Source organism: Mixophyes fleayi, chromosome 5, assembly GCF_038048845.1.
Source record: "Mixophyes fleayi isolate aMixFle1 chromosome 5, aMixFle1.hap1, whole genome shotgun sequence".
Lineage (NCBI taxonomy): Eukaryota > Metazoa > Chordata > Amphibia > Anura > Limnodynastidae > Mixophyes > Mixophyes fleayi.
Window position 1 is genome coordinate 11,158,578 of NC_134406.1, and position 18,441 is coordinate 11,177,018.

Below are 18,441 nucleotides of genomic sequence, written 5' to 3' on the forward strand. Positions count from 1 at the left end.
AATAATTACTTGCGTGGGCAATGTATAATTTAGCAGTGAGAACTTAATAACAAGGTAGACGTTGCTTTTTTAGGGTTTGGATACTGACTTTATAAACTAAGTCGTTAATTATATATGTAAACCGTCAGAATTGTCTACATCTCTATATTTGTATGTTGTCTGTATCCTTCTCTAAGAAGAAAAAGGAGAGGAAGGTAATATATTTTGTGCTGTATTTTTCATCACCGAAATATGGTTATAAGTCAGATCTGTTACAGTTTCATTTAAAACTAATCTCTCCACCTCAAACAATATTCTGACAGCCGGCAGAGAACTCAGTTGCTTTCCCAATATGCTGAAAAAACTTTATTTGGAATTTTCAATCCAAAGCAATTTACCTACTCAGATAAGTAATTTTCTACTTAATCCGGTTTTTCTTTCCAAGAAATTACCCTGTCATCATTTTGTCCCTGAAAATCGACATTAGAATTTCAGGGGAAGGTAAGCGGAGAGATGTGACCGGTCTCGCATCCATATCGTGTGTCTCTTCACTATTTTTCATTCACTTATATTAAAAATTAAAATGCTCCAAGCCCTCCCAGGATATTTTTAAATTGAATTTTGCTGCTATGTCTGGATCAGTCTTCGCTGTAAGGCCATAGCCTTAAAATTACAGTGCTGGATATTATGAGATGTGACCGGTATGTTTCGTAACTACTTGGACGTGTGACATGTTGAGGTATCAAATTCTAGGTTGAGAGAGGAAGATTGACCTGGGCATAATTTCATCACGGAATGAAAATTATGTTATGTATATTTAACAAGACAACAAGGAATCCCATGTGGCACTTCTATTGTAAATAAACGGGTAACATGTTACAATTGAGCTTAATTAAAGGGCATTGATGCCAAATGAAACAAATATGGATTATATTAAAAATCAGTTATAGTGTACACTAGCAGTGAATAGCAAGCCCTTGTACCGACAGAGGAAAGTTCACTTGGAACTACAGTGTGATCCAGCTAACACTGTAAAGCAAATGTGTTCTATTGCATTGTACTAGCACGTGAACTTCACAGTGTTACTATGTAACATAAAGGCCTATTAATTAATTAATGGGGTTTTACAGCATTAATTATCATCTGTCATCTCAACGATGACAGATGGTTTTTCGGATGAATTTACTAAAAAAAATCATCATGGGGCAGCGCATCCGTTAGGAGACTTTTTCTAGGAGATGACTTTACTTACATTAAAACTGCGGTGGTCTGTATCTCCACCTTCGGTTACTAACGCAAAGTAGTTATGGGCATGCGCAACCTAAGATCCACTATGGCCAAAGCCACTCTGCAATAGTAAACGGAGGGCAGAGCAGGAAGGCTGCGGTGAGGGATCCGAACATCCCTCTACTGCAACGCTCTCCCCCATTGGCAGATGGCATTAGCCAACTGGCTCAAGCTCCGAAAAGCTAGGCTAGGTTAAATAGCTTCAGACTGCAGTCCCCATTGAAAATTATGGGGACTGCGGTTTAATTCAAAACTTAGGATAATGCAGGAGATATCTATCCTATATCCATAATAGGCTTTTTTTTGCATATAAGTGACACTTACAAATGCACAATGTATGCGGAAAAAAAATGTTTCAACATGGTTTATGGCTTAAACTCCTTAGAGGCAGGAGGGACAAGCTACGGATAGGCGCTAAAGTAAACTTTGCTCTGTTCGTGGTCTTTTCTTATGGTTCATACCCAAAATAGCCTAGTTTTAATTCTGTAACTTAACATCTATAACTCAAAAGATATCCAATGGGAATGAGATTTAGAGGCATATTCAATTGTCAGTGGGAACGCCAAAAGTCCCGCCGCGGAAAAACTAATACATGTAATACGGTAATTTGTAGCTGGATTTCAGCTCGCGGCTCAGGGAGCTGCGAGCTGAAATCCAATGAGTAAATTAACGTATTACATGTTTTTCCGCGCACAATTACCGGAATATCGGTAATCGTGCGCGGACCGTGGGATTTTCGGCAATCCCGCCAACAATTGAATACCCCCTTGGAATATATTTTTATTAACTGTGTGGCTTATATTTTTTCATTATTCCAGCTGTATTTACAATTCACAAAGGTTAATCATTACAAATGCTTCTATCTTTCAGTTGCTACATAAAGCTTCCCCACCACCAGCTACAATTGTTATTCCACTACCTCGTTTGAGCAGGGACATCTTTACCTTCTCTTTCATGTAATTGCCTCTCATTTATTTGTATCATGAATGCCTCAAGGTAAAGCACTGCATAATACGTCGGCACTTTAAATAAAGCTTAATAATAATAACGTAGGTTGGTTACCTCTGCATTAAACACTAGGCTTTGTGTTTTCATTTTTTGTTGTGTCATTTGTTCCATTGTACAGTCTTTTAATGGGTAGAATCATTGAACCAATGAGTTTTGAATCGGGATGCCACTTACCCTTTCACACTATGTGCTATCATATACAGAAGGGCCCTGGGAACATTACAGTACATTCTAAAGGCATTTGAAAAATCAATCTGCAGAGATAGCAATGAGCAGGATAACAAAGCGTTCATAACAACATATTGCTACTAATGATCACTATAAGTTAATATCAAAATATCTCCCTACTCGACACCTCCGTTCTGCACAAGATCTACGTCTCTCCTCCACTCTCATCACATCCTCCCATTCTCGGTTACAGGATTTTTTCCGGGCTGCACCTACTTTGTGGAATTTCCTCCCTCACACAGTAAGACTTTCCTCTAGTCTTCAAACCTTCAAGAGTTCACTGAAAACCCACCTCTTCAGACAAGGTTATGATATTCCTCAACCATCATCTTAATTTCCCTAGATTACCCTATTGCCATCCTCTACACCGCTAACGCAAGACAACAACCTTCTGACCAACATTGCAACACACACAGCCCACTCAATACTATTACCTTTGCAGTCTAACTGGTCCATTGTGCAATATGATGTAGCACATGCCCTTGTGGTTCTAACTCCCATTGTCCCATAGATTGTAAACTTTCGAGCAGGGTTCTCTTACCTCTCTGTCTGTAAGTATTACCCAGTATTGTCTTATTAATGTTTGTTCCCAATTGTAAAGCGCTACAGAATTTGCTGGCGCTATATAAATAAATGTTGATGATGATGATGTTGATGATGAATATCCTGTATTGTTACTTAAATAAATCTGTGACCCTGTTACACTCTGTCAATTTACATTAATTAATGAATCGTTTCTCTCATCTCTAATTATAGTCAATGAATGTATGGCTGCTGTAGATTTCAGTCCAATTGTGTGATTAAATGAGTTTAGAATTAACAGACTAGTTCACTGTAACTGCTTTACTCCAGAGGTCTACGGCTGAGCTATGGATCTATTGAGTCTTCCACTGCCAACGGCCATGGTGAAAGCCGCTTTGTGGTTTCAGCTAATGGTCAACCCCTATTTGTTATATCTTTGAATCAATTAGTTTTTATTGAGTTTTATCAAACAAACAAAATAGACTATTAGGTACATAATGGAAGTTAAGCTCTGAGTATAGTGTAGATATTACTCAATGCATAGTTGGCAATAATTTATTTTAAAAGGGGAAGTACTCACTTGAGGAAGGGACCTACCAAATTGAGAGGAGACAAAATGCCGCAACTGTAGATACCAATAAAATGCTGAGTTGGGAAGGCCAAAGTCTTGTTGGAGTTATTCAAAGAATTTAAACACCACATTATAATAAACATTATCTTATATTATATTTGATTAAGAAGGTTATCTAATCTGGAAATTACCTTTATTTCCCCAACATTGCAATGGGTTCCAACCAGGTGTGGCGAAACATGGTAAGTCCAATTAGAGCAGTAGGAGGGTTCCGTGGGATTTTGGGGAGCTGCCCAAGCAGGGATCCCAGTACCAGCCCTAATTCCAATTTATGCAAAGCTTGAATTGAAACATTATTCATTTAAACTTATTCTGGCTGCTCACACTGTCATTTTTCAATAGAAAGGAGATTTCTCTTCTGTAATTAGTACTAGTTTACATTTTCAGTCAATGTCATTTCAAACAGGTTTGTGCACTTAAGATTCTGTCAATATAGTGATCCGCCTAAGTCCTGGATACATAACGTGAGCGATTGAGAGTTTTGGAAATACTTAGGATACAAGGGGACTATTAAATGAGCTTCTGAGAAAACTTTTTTGTCATGAGAAGTCAGGGAAAGTGAGGAAGAATATTTTATCCTGCAAGCCAGTTATATAAAAATTGGCTTTGGCATTCATTAAAGGCTTTGATGAGCCACAAAATGAGACTAGTCATAAATGGAGCTGTAGGACTATATTCTAGTGCTTCATGCTTCAATGAAGCCGCAAGTTCTTAAAGAATTGAATTGATAAGAAAAATATTAGTGCAGCCCAAACATTGGTCCTCGCCACAGTAAATCAGACACTACCATAATCATAGGGCATTAATAGTTATGAGGAGTTGACATCCACCTTTGCTTTACCATGTATTTGCTTTGTAGAAATTAGTATATCACAGATATTATAGTCTTGAAATAGATTTGGATAATGACGGTAAATTAATTTTGGGCTGTGGTGTGGTTGGAGTAGAAATGGGATTTCAGGGTGGAACAAAATTGACACTTGGGGCTAGATTTACTAAGCTGCGGGTTTGAAAAAGTGGGGATGTTGCCTACAGCAACCAATCAGATTCTAGCTTTCATTTATTTAGTACTTTCTACAAAATGACAGCTAGAATCTGATTTGTTGCTATAGGCAACATCCCCACTTTTTCAAGCCGGCAGCTTAGCAAATCTAGCCCTAGAAGTCAAATTTCACAGGAGAAACATGCTAAATTTTGCACCCAAATGCGGAATAAAGCAACTATTTTATGAAACACTTTTGTACATATTGTTAATTTCTAAGCCACATAATGTATTTAATTTTGAGGTCTCATCTATGTAAACATCTGTTTGGAGATTTTTATTGATCATTTAAATCTTTACTGCATGTATCTTGTGCAACTAACCAGTTCCCCTGCTATATATTAGCAATAGGACACTTTTCCATGGCAAAACTTAATTGGTTATAAGTAAGGATCAAAAGCCCAAATTACAGTTTAGATGATTAGTAGATTGCTATAATTAAAGTAAAATAACATTATATGATATGAGGGGTCATTAATCAAACAGTATATTCAAATACAATAGATCTAAAAATAAAAATAAAAAACAAATAAGAAAAAAAGCATAGAACGTTAATACAGTTATTACATTGCAGTCTCCTAAAGTATATAGTGAGTTGATGGTAAATTTTCCAAACACTGACAATGTATGAGAACAGGACTTTTAAACTGAATACTTTTCAAGACAGCATGGGAGACATGTTGCAATAGTCTGAGGAAGAGCTGCTCATCAGCAGTCCTTTAATTAACCTTAATTAAGAATTCAGAGTTTAAAGTTTATGAATTACCAGTCTTATCCCACATCCAGTTTCATCCAGTGCACAATTTGTAAATCTTCTCTTCTGTCAACACTTCTATTAAGACCAGTCTCTCCTCTTCAATGAAAACATTGTTATCAAGACAGGCAGCACTAGATAAATGTGTTTCACAAGCTTAGAAAGGTATCTTTATTGAAGAAATTGTATGGGATGTTTTCTCCCCTTCCAAGCTCTATGTATGTCATTAGGTGACGACTGTGGATTTTCATTCATGGTAAACGTTACATTCTATCACAGCAATAAACGTTTAGTGTTTGTTCTTTCTGCCATCGGAAAGTAACCCCAGCAGATTTAGATATTTCTGACTCTTAAGCAGCACCCATTGACTAAAAGCAGCCTAGGCAATAATTTTGTGGGGGGAAAACCAATACTCACGAGAATGTATTTTTGATGGTACTGATTCCCTAATAATTTCATAGGCAGAAATGTCATGAATATTGATTTAATCTACAAAATGGACGTCTTAATCAAGCGCATGCAGACACTTAGAGCAAAATAAGTTTGAGGTATTTCCACTGGCAAGCAAATTCCTGATTAGGGCCCCAAGCTCCCGAGGGCCCTAAAGCTGGGCTATTAAAATGGTTGCCTGGGGACAAGAGGTTTATTTAACAGTCCCTCAGGCAATCAGTCATGACATGTTTTGTTAGGAGTTTTAGGTTGAGAGAATCATAAATTATGTTAGTTGCAATTGATTAAAATGTAGATTAATAGGATAACAAATATAGATAACATAACCAGTCGTAGAATCTAAACAACACAACAAAATAAACACCTACAATAAATCTTGAGTCAGAGCAATAAATATTCATTACGAATCTTAAAAGAGATTTGTGAACCTTTTTGTTTTGTTGAACCGGGTCCCAGAAGACGTATTCAGAACAAAAATGCTGCTCTTTAAAATACACACATGTATATTATATACAATAACACAAATACAGGGTACTTTAATGCAACTAATAGGTGTGACACACAGTGACATCTGGAAACTAATACATGCAATTCAATAACCGTAATTGTCGTGAACTCTCCATAAGTAGTCACATAATGATGTGTAATAACTAGAGACTGATTTACTCCTTGGTTTTCTCTGGTTTATGTATTATTCAGTGGCAGAACTACCATTGGTACAGCATGTGCGGTGCACCTGGGCCCATGGAGATAATAGGGCCCGCTGTACGGGGAACTAGTGAGCTGTGGGTCGCTAAGCTCGCTTGTTCCACCTTTGGTATTATTATTGTATTTATGTTACTGTATGTAGTTGTCTTGTATTGATGTACCCTCGCTGTATGGTAGGAATAATGATGATAACAAATATAATGGAGGTGGTAGGGATGATGATGATGATGATGATGATGATGATGGTGTTGGAGGGATGTTGATGATGGTGGTGGTAGGGATGATGATGATGGTGGGGATGATGATGATGATGATGAGGATGGTGGGGATGATGATGATGGTGGGGATGATGATGAGGATGGTGGGGATGATGATGATGAGTATGGTGTGGATGATGATGATGATGATGATGGGGATGATGAGGATGGTGGGGATGATGATGATGATGGTGGTGGGGATAATGTTGATGAGGATGGTGGGGATGCCGATGGTGGGGATAATGATGATGATGGTGGTGGGATGATAATGATGGTGGGGATGATGATGGTAATGGTGGTGGGGATAATGATGAGGATGGTGGGGATGATGATTATGGTGGGGAAGATGATGAGGATGGTGGGGATGATGATGATGGTGGTGGTGGGGATAATGATGATGAGGATGGTGGGGATGATGATGATGGCGGTGGGGCTGATGATGATGATGATAATGATGGTGGGGGTGATGATGATGATGATGATGATGGCGGGGAAGATGATGGCGGGGAAGATGATGATGAGGATGGTGGTTAGGATGGTGAGGATGATGATGATGTAGTGGGGATGGTGATGGTGGGGATGATGATGATGGTGGGGATGATGATGAGGACGGTGGAGATGATGATGGTGGAGATGATGATGATGGTGGTGGTGGGGATGATGATGATGGTGATGGTGGTAGGGATGATGAGGATGGTGAGGATGATGAGGATGGTGGGAATGATGATGATGGTGGGGATGAAGATGACGATGGTGGTGGTGGGAATGATGATGATGTGGAGGAGGAGGATGGTGTGGATAACGACGATGATGGTGGTGGTGGGGATGATGATGAGTATGGTGTGGATGATGATGATGATGATGGGGATAATGAGGATGGTGGGGATGATGATGATGATGGTGGTGGGGATAATGTTGATGAGGATGGTGGGGATGCCGATGGTGGGGATGATGATGATGATGGTGGTGGGAGGATAATGATGGTGGGGATGATGATGGTAATGGTGGTGGGGATAATGATGAGGATGGTGGGGATGATGATGATGGTGGTGGGGATGATGATGATGGTGGTGGGGATAATTATGATGAGGATGGTGGGGTTGATGATGATGGTGGGGAAGATGATGAGGGTGGTGGGGATGCTGATGATGATGGTGGTGGTGGGGATAATGATGATGAGGATGGTGGGGATGATGATGATGGCAGTGGGGATGATGATGATAATGATGGTGGGGATGATGATTGCGGGGAAGATGATGATGAGGATGGTGGTGAGGATGATGAGGATGTAGTGGGGATGATGATGGTGGGGATGATGATGATGATGATTATGATGGTGGTGGTGGGGATGATGATGATGGTGATGATGGTGAGGGTGATGATGATGATGATGATGTAGTGGGGATGATGATGGTGGTGGGGATGATGATGAGGATGGTGGGGATGATGATGATGGTGGAGATGATGATGATGGTGGTGGTGGGGATGATGATGATGGTGATGGTGGTGGGGATGATGAGGATGGTGAGTATGATGAGGATGGTGGGAATGATGATGATGGTGGGGATGAAGATGACGGCGGTGGTGGTGGGAATGATGATGATGAGGAGGAGGAGGATGGTGTGGATAATGATGATGATGGTGGTGGTGGGGATGATGATGATGATGATGATGATGATGATGGTGGAGATGATGATGATGGTGGTGGTGGGGATGATGATGATGGTGATGGTGGGGATGATGATGATGGTGATGGTGGTGGGGATGATGAGGATGGTGAGGATGGTGGGAATGATGATGATGGTGGGGATGAAGATGACGATGGTGGTGGTGGGAATGATGATGATGAGGAGGAGGAGGATGGTGTGGATAATGACGATGATGGTGGTGGTGGGGATGATGATGATGAGAATGGTGGTTATGATGATGATGATGATGATGATGATGATGATTTGTACTGTGGTTTTTGTTCTTTTATTACCTCTTATTTGCAGCACTGACATTAGGTATAAGTATTACAATAAATTGCTGTGGGCATTATTTCACCTTCGGTGCAATGAGCAACTTTATCCACAATAAAATTATGCAATGTCACTTAAAACAGAATTGTATGCGGTATAAAGAGCAAATAAACACAAACATGTATAGATTTTCTATATTGAACTAGAAGGTGCTATTTAGTCTTATGGTTGCCAGGTCTGCTGTTTAAAATCAGACACATGAACCACTGTCCAAATGCTGAATGCCTGGAATTACTATTATGTATGTGAATTGATTGCTATGCAGCATTCTGCATTCAATTTTAACTGGTTGTGGACATGCGCAGTGCAAATATGCACTACGCAACTGGCATAAATTTAATTCAATAATAATTGCTGAGAAACTATATACTGCCCATGTGTAGAACACATATATTGTAATATACACAGGACTGAAAGAACCATTTTGCTATTAGTTCTCACACTGACACTTCCAATAAGAATCACGTGTGTGCTGAAACGTGTTAGAGTGAAGAAAAGGGATATCATGTATGCACCTCAAAGTTAACAGTTTTAATTAAACGGAAGGCATAATTAGAAGGTTTTCCCACCGGACTGATTAAGTGAGCATCAGTGTGCAGGAACAATAAGTAGGAAATCAATGATTAGGATAACAATATCCACTGGGAATATCACAAGCTGGAAGTGAAACAAAGCCCGGTATTCTCCTGCATCATTGCTGTGCACACTGGGATTTGCTTATTAATCTGCTGAAGACTGCTTGCTGCATAGACAGGACCGGGAGCGCTAGTGTTTCAGATATTCACTACTGCGGCCACCTGTAAGGATAGACCTCCAATGTCAGTGACTCCTGGGAGGTCAAGTGATGGATCGAGGAGCATAGACTCTTGGCCACACAATTATTACACACAGTGTTCAATGTGACCACAGTGTTTTATATGACAAAATGCTACGTGATTGCATTTGCAAGAGCATATTCTTGCAACAACACATGGATTTCCATGCAAACTAAAAGTTCCTGCAGCAAATGCATTGGATACCTGAATAAAAAAGGATCTAAAATGAATAACCATACTAGTTACTATTAGATCCAGTTTGTATTGGTTATATGAGTGCTGAAAATAAGGGAGGCCTATTGGAACCTCCAGAAACTCCTCAAGATCTGGTTGAAAAAATCTCATATTATGTCACATCATCATCTATTTATATAGCGCCACTGATTCCGCAGCGCTGTACAGAGAACTCATTAACATCAGTCCCTGCCCCATTGGAGCTTACAGTCTAAATTCCCTAACATACACATACAGACTGAGATAGACTAAGAGCAATTTAATACCAGCCAATTAACCTACCAGTATGTTTTTGGAGTGGGAGGAAACCAGAGCACCCGGAGGAAACCAACACAAACACGGAGAGAACATACAAACTCCACACAGATAAGGTCATGGTCGGGAATGACCCCGACTTATGACCCCAGTGCTGTGAAGTAGAAGTCCTAACCACTGAGCCACCGTGCTGCACATGTGCCTATACTTTGAAGAAACCATACATAGATATGCTCGTTATTGTATATCTGCTTGTGTATGTGGTATTATTGCTTTCTACATTCTTTTTGCGGGAGTGACATTGGGCTATGCTCATTATACTATGCACCCCTATCACATGTTATTATAAGTGTGAACCAGCGTGCCACACCTGCAACATTGTTCCTATGACCTTTGAGTACTCAAGTTCTATATACTCAGGAAATCTAAGACATAATATTTTGGAATAAATCTCTGAGGTGTGTTAAAGTAATTATTTGAACTATTCACAAAACATATTTGTACCTGTTATTATGCCTAATTTTTTTGATAAAATGCACACATATATATATATATATATATATATACATACACACACCATATGGACAAAAGTTTTTGTCCACACTTGTTAATTATTGAATTGAGGTGTTTCAATCAGAACTGTTGGCAGAGGTGTATAAAATCAAGAAAATCAAGCACCTAGCCATGCAGTCTCCTTTTGCAAACATTTGTGATACAAAATGAGTTGGTCTGAAGAGCTCTTTAGCTTCAAGCGTGGTACTGTGATAGGATGCCACCTTTGCAATAAGACAGTTCGTGAAATTTCATCCCTGCTGGATATTCCACAGTCAACTGTGATATTATTAGAAAGTGGAAGCGTTTATGAACAACAGCAACTCAGCCTTGAAGTGGAAGATCACGTAAAATGACAACGCGGGGTCAATGACTGCTAAGGCGCATAGTGCGTAAAATTCACCAGCGCTCTTCTGATTCCATAGCTGAAGAGTTCCGAACTTCCACTGGCATTAATGTATGCACATAAACTATGCGGCGAGAGCTTAATGGGATGAGTTTCCATGGGCGAGCAGCTGCATGCAAGCCTCACCCACTAAGACCAATGCTAAGCATCGGATGTATTGATGTAAAGCACACCCACACTGGACTGTCGAGCAGTGGAAACGTGTTCTGCGCAGTCTGTTGGGTGAGTCTGGGTTTGGTGGATGCTGGGAGACCGTTAACTGCCTGACTACATTATGTCAACTGTGAAGTTTAGTGGAGGAGGGATAATGGTATGGGTCTGTTTTTCATGGTTTGGGCTGGGCTCCTTATCTCTAGTGAAGGGCAATCATAATGCTTCAGCATACCAAGTCATTTTGGACAATGCTATGCTTCCAACTTTGTGGCAACAGTTTGGGGAAGGTCTTTTTCTATTCCAACATGACTGTGCCCTAGTGCACAAAGCAAGGACTACAATGACACGGTTTCATGAGTTCAGTGTGGAAGAACTTGACTGGCCTGCACAGAGCCCTGACCTCCACTCCATTAAACATCTTTGGAATGAACCGGAACAGAGATTGCGAGCCAGGTCTTCTCATCCAACCTCAGTGCCTGACCTTATAAATGCTCTACAGAATGAACAGGCACAAATTCCCACAGAAACACTCCAACATCTTGTGGAAAGCCTTCCAAGAAGAGTGGAAGCTCTTATCCCTACAAAAGGGGGACCAACTCCATGTTAAAGTATATGTAGCTGAATACAATGCCATTATAGTCCCTGTTGGTATAATGGTTAAACATCCAAATACATACTTTTCTCCATATGTGTGTGTGTGTGTGTATATATATATATATATATATATATATATATATATACACACACACACACACACACATCTCTGTGTACATAGAGTCATACTACTAAATGAGCTTGATTAAATATAATATAAATATATAACCCTAGAAAACAATCATTAATTAGGTAAATGCACTAACCTACTGACTATACACATAAATCACATTTTACTGCTGTTTAAATTGTTGTCAGGATATAAGACGTGTGTGAGCTTCCAGTTCATAAGACAACAGTGTTCATTAAAACCTGTTATTTCCCTTGATGCTTATTTGTGATCCGATATCCTGGCTGATAACAGCTGTCTCAGTCTTTTAATGGCATGATATACATGACTTAGAGACCAGAAAAGAACATTTGGTGATTTATATGCATACCTTCCAGCTGTTTAAAAGAAAAAATTAGAGAAATAAGAGAAAATTGAAAGTGCAAATGAACATGGCCTGCATTAAAGGGTTATGACCTAAATGGAAATGGGTGTGGCATGGGCAGAGTAGGTGTGGTTTGAATATATGGGGGTGTGTCTTAAATGTACCCAGTTTTTACAATCAGAATGTTGAGCTTTTCATATATAGAAATAAGAGCTAAATTAAATACCAGAATACCCTAACCTGTCCTTCATTCTGTGTGTCCATCCATTTGAGAGTGTAGCCATTGATTAGGAGGTGGCGCTTCTTTGTCATACATCACTTTGAGAAAGTTCAGAAGCCAGCACTTGTGTCATTGGTTTGCAGTCTCTGAATTAACAAAAATTGGCTATACGGACTGGAGATTGCTAGAGTCACACTCCTATAGTAACACCCCCAGGCAGTATTGGATGGCTACAGGTGTTATGATGATGGTAGGTTATTTTATTACAGTTTTTAAAAAAAGCTGCAGTAAAAACTTTGGCTAATATTCAACAGTATATTATACTTTCATGACGCTTATGAAAATATAAAAGTTGAGATTTGTATCTGCCTCAAATTTTGCAAATTTAAAATTGAGAAAACACACTTTTTTCAAGCAAATTGTGTAGTGAAATAATAACTGAAAGAACCAGAGACCATTATAAATCACCAGCTATGAGTAATCAAAACAGAACTATACACAGAGTGGAAGACCATGAATCCTAATACACCAGCTCCGTATAAAGACGGGAAAGATAACGTTCCAGGAACAGACTAGTTGAAGAAGTTAAAATATTTATTTTATTAATATAAGTTACATATTTAAACTATGAGAATAACCGCAATGTATGTGTCTCAAGAAGATGCAGAGCTAAGTGGAAATATGTACAGCAACTGTATTACAATTAACATCAGAATTATTCAGTGTAAAACATGCTTTAATGTAAGATCTAACAAACCCATTAACATCCAATAACGTTTTGAAAATATCAAAATAAAAAGATGGATCTTTACTCATTATTGATCATCGTTCTATGGTAAGGATAGAAGATGAGAGCTTAAGAACATTAGAAACAACTTCTGTAGTCTCTTGGGAATCAAGTGCATCAGTAGATACTAGTTATGTTTTCTGTGTTAAAATTATTACTTATACCTATATAGTAATTCAGATCTTAATTATGACCCTTTGGGCTTGAATCATTAAGGAGAGCAAAGCAAAAAGAAGGAGTAACTTTGCACCTTGGCAAAACCATGTTGCATGGGAGGGGGAAGTAAATTTAAAATGTGGGGACAGATTTATAGTTAGGGTAAGGCATGTCCTAGATCACCTTTAAATTTCAATGTAAAAATAAAGCTATCAAGTATTTGTCTGCTACATGAAAAAGCAGCCTGTATTTTCTTTACATGCAAAATAATAAATTAATTTGCACCCCTTGCATTATAACATGGTTTGTCCAGGTAAATTTACTCCTTTTTTCGTTTTCTCTCCTTAATGACTCAGGCTCTATATGTTATGGGTAACCAGGTTTTAATTCACTGACAGTATTGTGCTATTTATATTATTACATGACAGTTCATGTTTTGCTATACATGTTCCAGATTATTAAATATCCAATGTGGTTTGTTCTGTAAAATTGTGCATTTTATTTTAAATTGCTACACCTGTGATGAGTGTATATCTACGTACAGTCATATTATTGTATTCCTGTCCATAAGGTCAAGAGTAGTTGTTGCCTGAAATACATAAACTGCTAATCACTGATTTTTTAAAGGTTGTAACCTAAGTACAGAAGATACATTTTGACATTCAATTAAGTGGTCCCTGGAGTGTGGACTTTCTTCTAATAAAGTAATAACTTCTATCTAATTGACAAGCAAAGAAATAAGATTTTTTAGCAATTCTAAATCTTGGCCTATAGAGGGGGCCTCTGAGGTGTGAGGAAGGGGCGTCCTTTTGGGTCCTGGCAGTGCTGGATTATGTTGGGTGGCTGGGGCTGATTTGCCCATCCATGGGCCAAATTGAGCTGGATTGTTGGCAAGAGAGTTTGACTTTGGCGACCAATAGATTCTGCCCAGTTTGGGTACGTTATTGCGGCTATCAGAAACACGACAGCACTTACCCCAACAATGGATTGCAAGACCGTCTGTTTCCCTACACAGTTGTAATCCCGAATGTTTAACAAACTGATTTGCAAGAATTCTGATCAGTGAAAACACCGGCACCTGTAAATGACGTAAGTGCTAAAGGCGACAGAATTATTTCTGGTCTTAAAGGGGTAATTTAAGGAGGTGCCGGCTCTACAAAGTGTTTCAGTGAGGGTTTTAAATTATAGAAGCGGCACCTCCTTAATTACCTCTTTAAGAGCATAAATAATACTGTTGCGTTTCAAAGTTACATCATTCACCGGTACTGGCATGTTCAGTGATGTGAATTCTTGCAAATCAGTTTATTAAACATTCGGGATTACAACTGTGTAGGGAAACAGACAGTCAGCCAATCCTTGTCGAGGTAAGTGCTGTAGGGTTTGTGAAAGTTGGCATAATGACTACCACCGTTCCGCCCTTAGACTGCGCACATTACAGTTTTTGCCTAAGCTGCACTCACATTGGACGGTCAGCATGGTCACACCCCTTAGGCTGCATTTGAAGCACCGGCTTTTGCAAGGGAGTGCTCCAAGCTAAGGCCGCACTTGGCCTAAGATTCCTCTCAGTGGCCTTGACTACAGACTGTTCTATGCCAATATGATTAATTTCATCAGAACATTGTACAATACAATGCCAATCATCGGAAGTGCCCAAAAAATTGGAAAAAAACGAAAACCTAAGAAATGTACAAAATAAGATAATAATAGTTAAGATTTGTCTCGTGTAAACTGTTACACTGCAGCCAACCACAACAGGGATGGCAAACAGAGCACATCACCTTGGTCTGATGGAATTTGCTTTAACACTAGTTCATTTGTCTATCTGTACCTCAGAAGACATCCGGCATCGCTGCAAACCCATCAACATCACTGACCCCCAAGAATGTGACAACACTGGGGTTCTACAAGATGTGGCAACTCAAAGCAGGTGGGAGGGACAAATACACATGAAAATTTTACAACCAGAAATGTCTTCAAGTCATCGTTTAAAGGGAAAACTAACGAAACTGCAAAGATATCATGTGTTTATAATTTGTCATCCAAACATATGTAGTTATCAATAATAACAAAAATGTTCATTATAAAAATACATAAACTGGCGCATTAATGTATGCCTATCAACTAATAAGAACTGAGATCTGCATAGGAGCGAAGGATAATAAAAGCTTTGCTGTATCTTTAACTGAGTTATTCTCCGGAGTGTTAACAGTTAACTTTGTGGTACGCCCATCCGGTGTCATAGGGGACGGGTATAGGGCTATAAGTTGGATGGGCGGAGTTTTGCTCAGTCTTGGCAGATCTGGATGTTGCCCACCCACCCTGTTTTCGTTGCTGAGAGACAAAGGAGTCGGCTAGATTCTGTTACGATGGATATCAGCGTTGGAGGCAGGCATGGTTCTCAGCGAAGATGTATGGAGTATTTGCCGGAAAAGCAGTTCAGTCGACGGCCAGTGGTTGTTTGGGCGCACATTACGGTATTGGGCATGGTGAACCCGCCTCTCTTCGAGTGAATCAGCTATTAGTCTCGGTTTCAGGTACCGCCCCTGTGGGTTGCCCTGTGGTTGCTTCCCGTATAGCCCAGAGAAGGGGCGGGTTCGGTAGAATTGGGACGTGGTGCCCCATCCATGTAGATATGTGCACCCGGGGTTTGATTGGTTGGTCCCCCACTAGAACCCATGGGTTTGGTTGTTCCCCAGTGAGTAGTCCTAAGGAGTTCCTAGGACAGTTGGGTTTTGCCTGGCAGACGTCGGTCTGACTGCTTTATTCACCTCCACCATATTTAAATAAATAATTTATTTGTGCCCTATTTCAAGACTCGTGTCGTTACTTTAAGGTTATAGTGAATAAGATGAAGAAGGTAAAAGAGGTTAAGGTATCAGACATAATACTTTTAATATAGTGGAAGCAGTCATTTTGTAGAATGTATTATATTCAGTAATTAACACCAGTATCACTAAACGAGCCTTTATCATCTTGAAGGTTTTCCGTTAATTGCTATTATGCATTTCCATGAATATTTTTTTTGTCGCTACTCTCTAGGGAATTGTTAGGTAGCATTATGAAAATCGATTCACCTAGCAAAAATATACATATTCATGAGGTCACTGTTACCTAGTGAATTGATAGGCTGCATTCTTACAAATATATATTTCTTCAGTCCATTAAATGGCTGTCTCCAATTCAACACTCGGTGATATCACTGGTTCCTAGTGATTTGACAGCCTTAATTCTGGCAAATATATTGGTTCACCCACCAAAACTGGATTCCACCAGCATGTGCCGGCACAATTTATACAGACATCGCTAAGATTTTAAAAGCTGAAGACCTTGACGTTTTTTCTCAAAGTATGTTTTGTCAGATTATTACCTTCCATGACCATTTCCTGCACCAGACTTTTGACAAATATAATCTATAGGCGCTATGTATTTTGAAGACATGTGAAATGTTCTTCAGATAAAATGGATCTGACTTGTTTCAATTACTGGATCAGAAAGGAATACAAAGCCTTGACAGGCAGCGTAAAAGGAAGTGTTATTTTGTAAGCAGGACAAGTACGCTTATAAAATACAGAAACAGACAGACAAAAACACAAGGGTTTTGTTTCCAAACAGAAACATATTGAAAAGACATTATTTATTTTGTTCTTAGAACACAAACCACTTGTAAAATTTTATGATCGATAATATACAGATTAGGAAATCTTTTTTTTTTTTTTTGTTTGCGGGAAAAATAAATAAAATAACAATGAACATTTCCAAGCAATGTATTTTCTGTAGGCACATTGGTGAGGATTTCTGCAGCCGTCTGAACAGTATGTAGTATGAGAAGTCCCTGCAAAACAAAATAAATTTGTATTATGTACAATTAAAAAACAATTAAAACAATTTAAAACACAATTTTAAGATAAACTACCTCCAAAATGTTTTTTTTTTTTTATTATGGTGGAGTTCACAGTGTTTTTAACCTGGGGTGCAGCTTTTCTGCAATGCAGAGTGTACCCCTAAGTCTCTAGTAGTACGCCCCTGCTCACTATTCTGATATTGCTTCACACAGGCAGTGGGGCTATCCATAATTACAGGGGAGAGGTATCAACAACACCATTGTGTATGAAAAAGCCCAGGCGTTTGCAGCACAGAGGAGAGCAGTGCTGGAAATGTGGAGCCATCGGAAGACCCTTATGGGATCAGGGAAACACGGAACACCAAGTAAAAAAACCTGTTTAGTACAGTAATTCAGAGTGAACTGATTTTCATGTTCCTTTAAGTACAGAATGTAACCTATAAGTAATATCACTTAATACTTTTTATAAATGTTGATGAAAAAATACATGGACACAAGACAATCTATATAGATGCCCTGAATCCTCGCGGCACCTGTCACCGTCACAGTAGGAGGCACAGAGTAGTGCCATAAGTCAAATTTAACCACTTTGCTGCTGAGCCAATTTTGACACTTTTTGGGTTAGTCACATCTCAACATCAATATCAGCAATTTCTACCCACATACATTATACTTTGTCTTTTTCAGAGGACTTTGAATGATCAGAAAATACCAATAGTCTACTTATACCCCATCAATGCAGAAACAAATCTAACCAAATTGCCAAAGTGTTTTTTTTTATTGAAATTGTGAGAAAGTGATTTAAAAGCAAATGTGTACATTTTTTTTATAATCACTACCAAGAAATACTTTGTGGTTCTTGGTTTGGCATCAAACCACCATTCCCAAAAGAAAAGAACAGGATTTACAGACGGTTTTTCATAATAAAAGCTGCATAAAATGATAATGCAATTTTTTTTGTTAGTTTGCACAATCTTGTACAAAATGCCTAAATTGTGTAGGCTCAATATGGGTAGTCCAATAAGGCATACCATTTTGAAAGCTAGA

At 39.0% G+C, this 18,441-nt stretch overlaps 1 protein-coding gene across 2 annotated transcripts in view; it reads right to left on the minus strand.

Annotated features, from left to right (window-relative positions):
- Positions 1-17,149: 17,149 nt before the first annotated feature.
- Positions 17,150-18,441, minus strand: part of KHDRBS3 (KH RNA binding domain containing, signal transduction associated 3) — an 80,257-nt gene continuing 78,965 nt past the window's right edge. For both annotated transcript variants that reach the window (XR_012692723.1, XR_012692724.1), the window contains one exon: positions 17,150-17,385. The gene's annotated coding sequence lies outside the window, so the exon portion shown is untranslated. The remainder of the gene's footprint in view (positions 17,386-18,441) is intronic.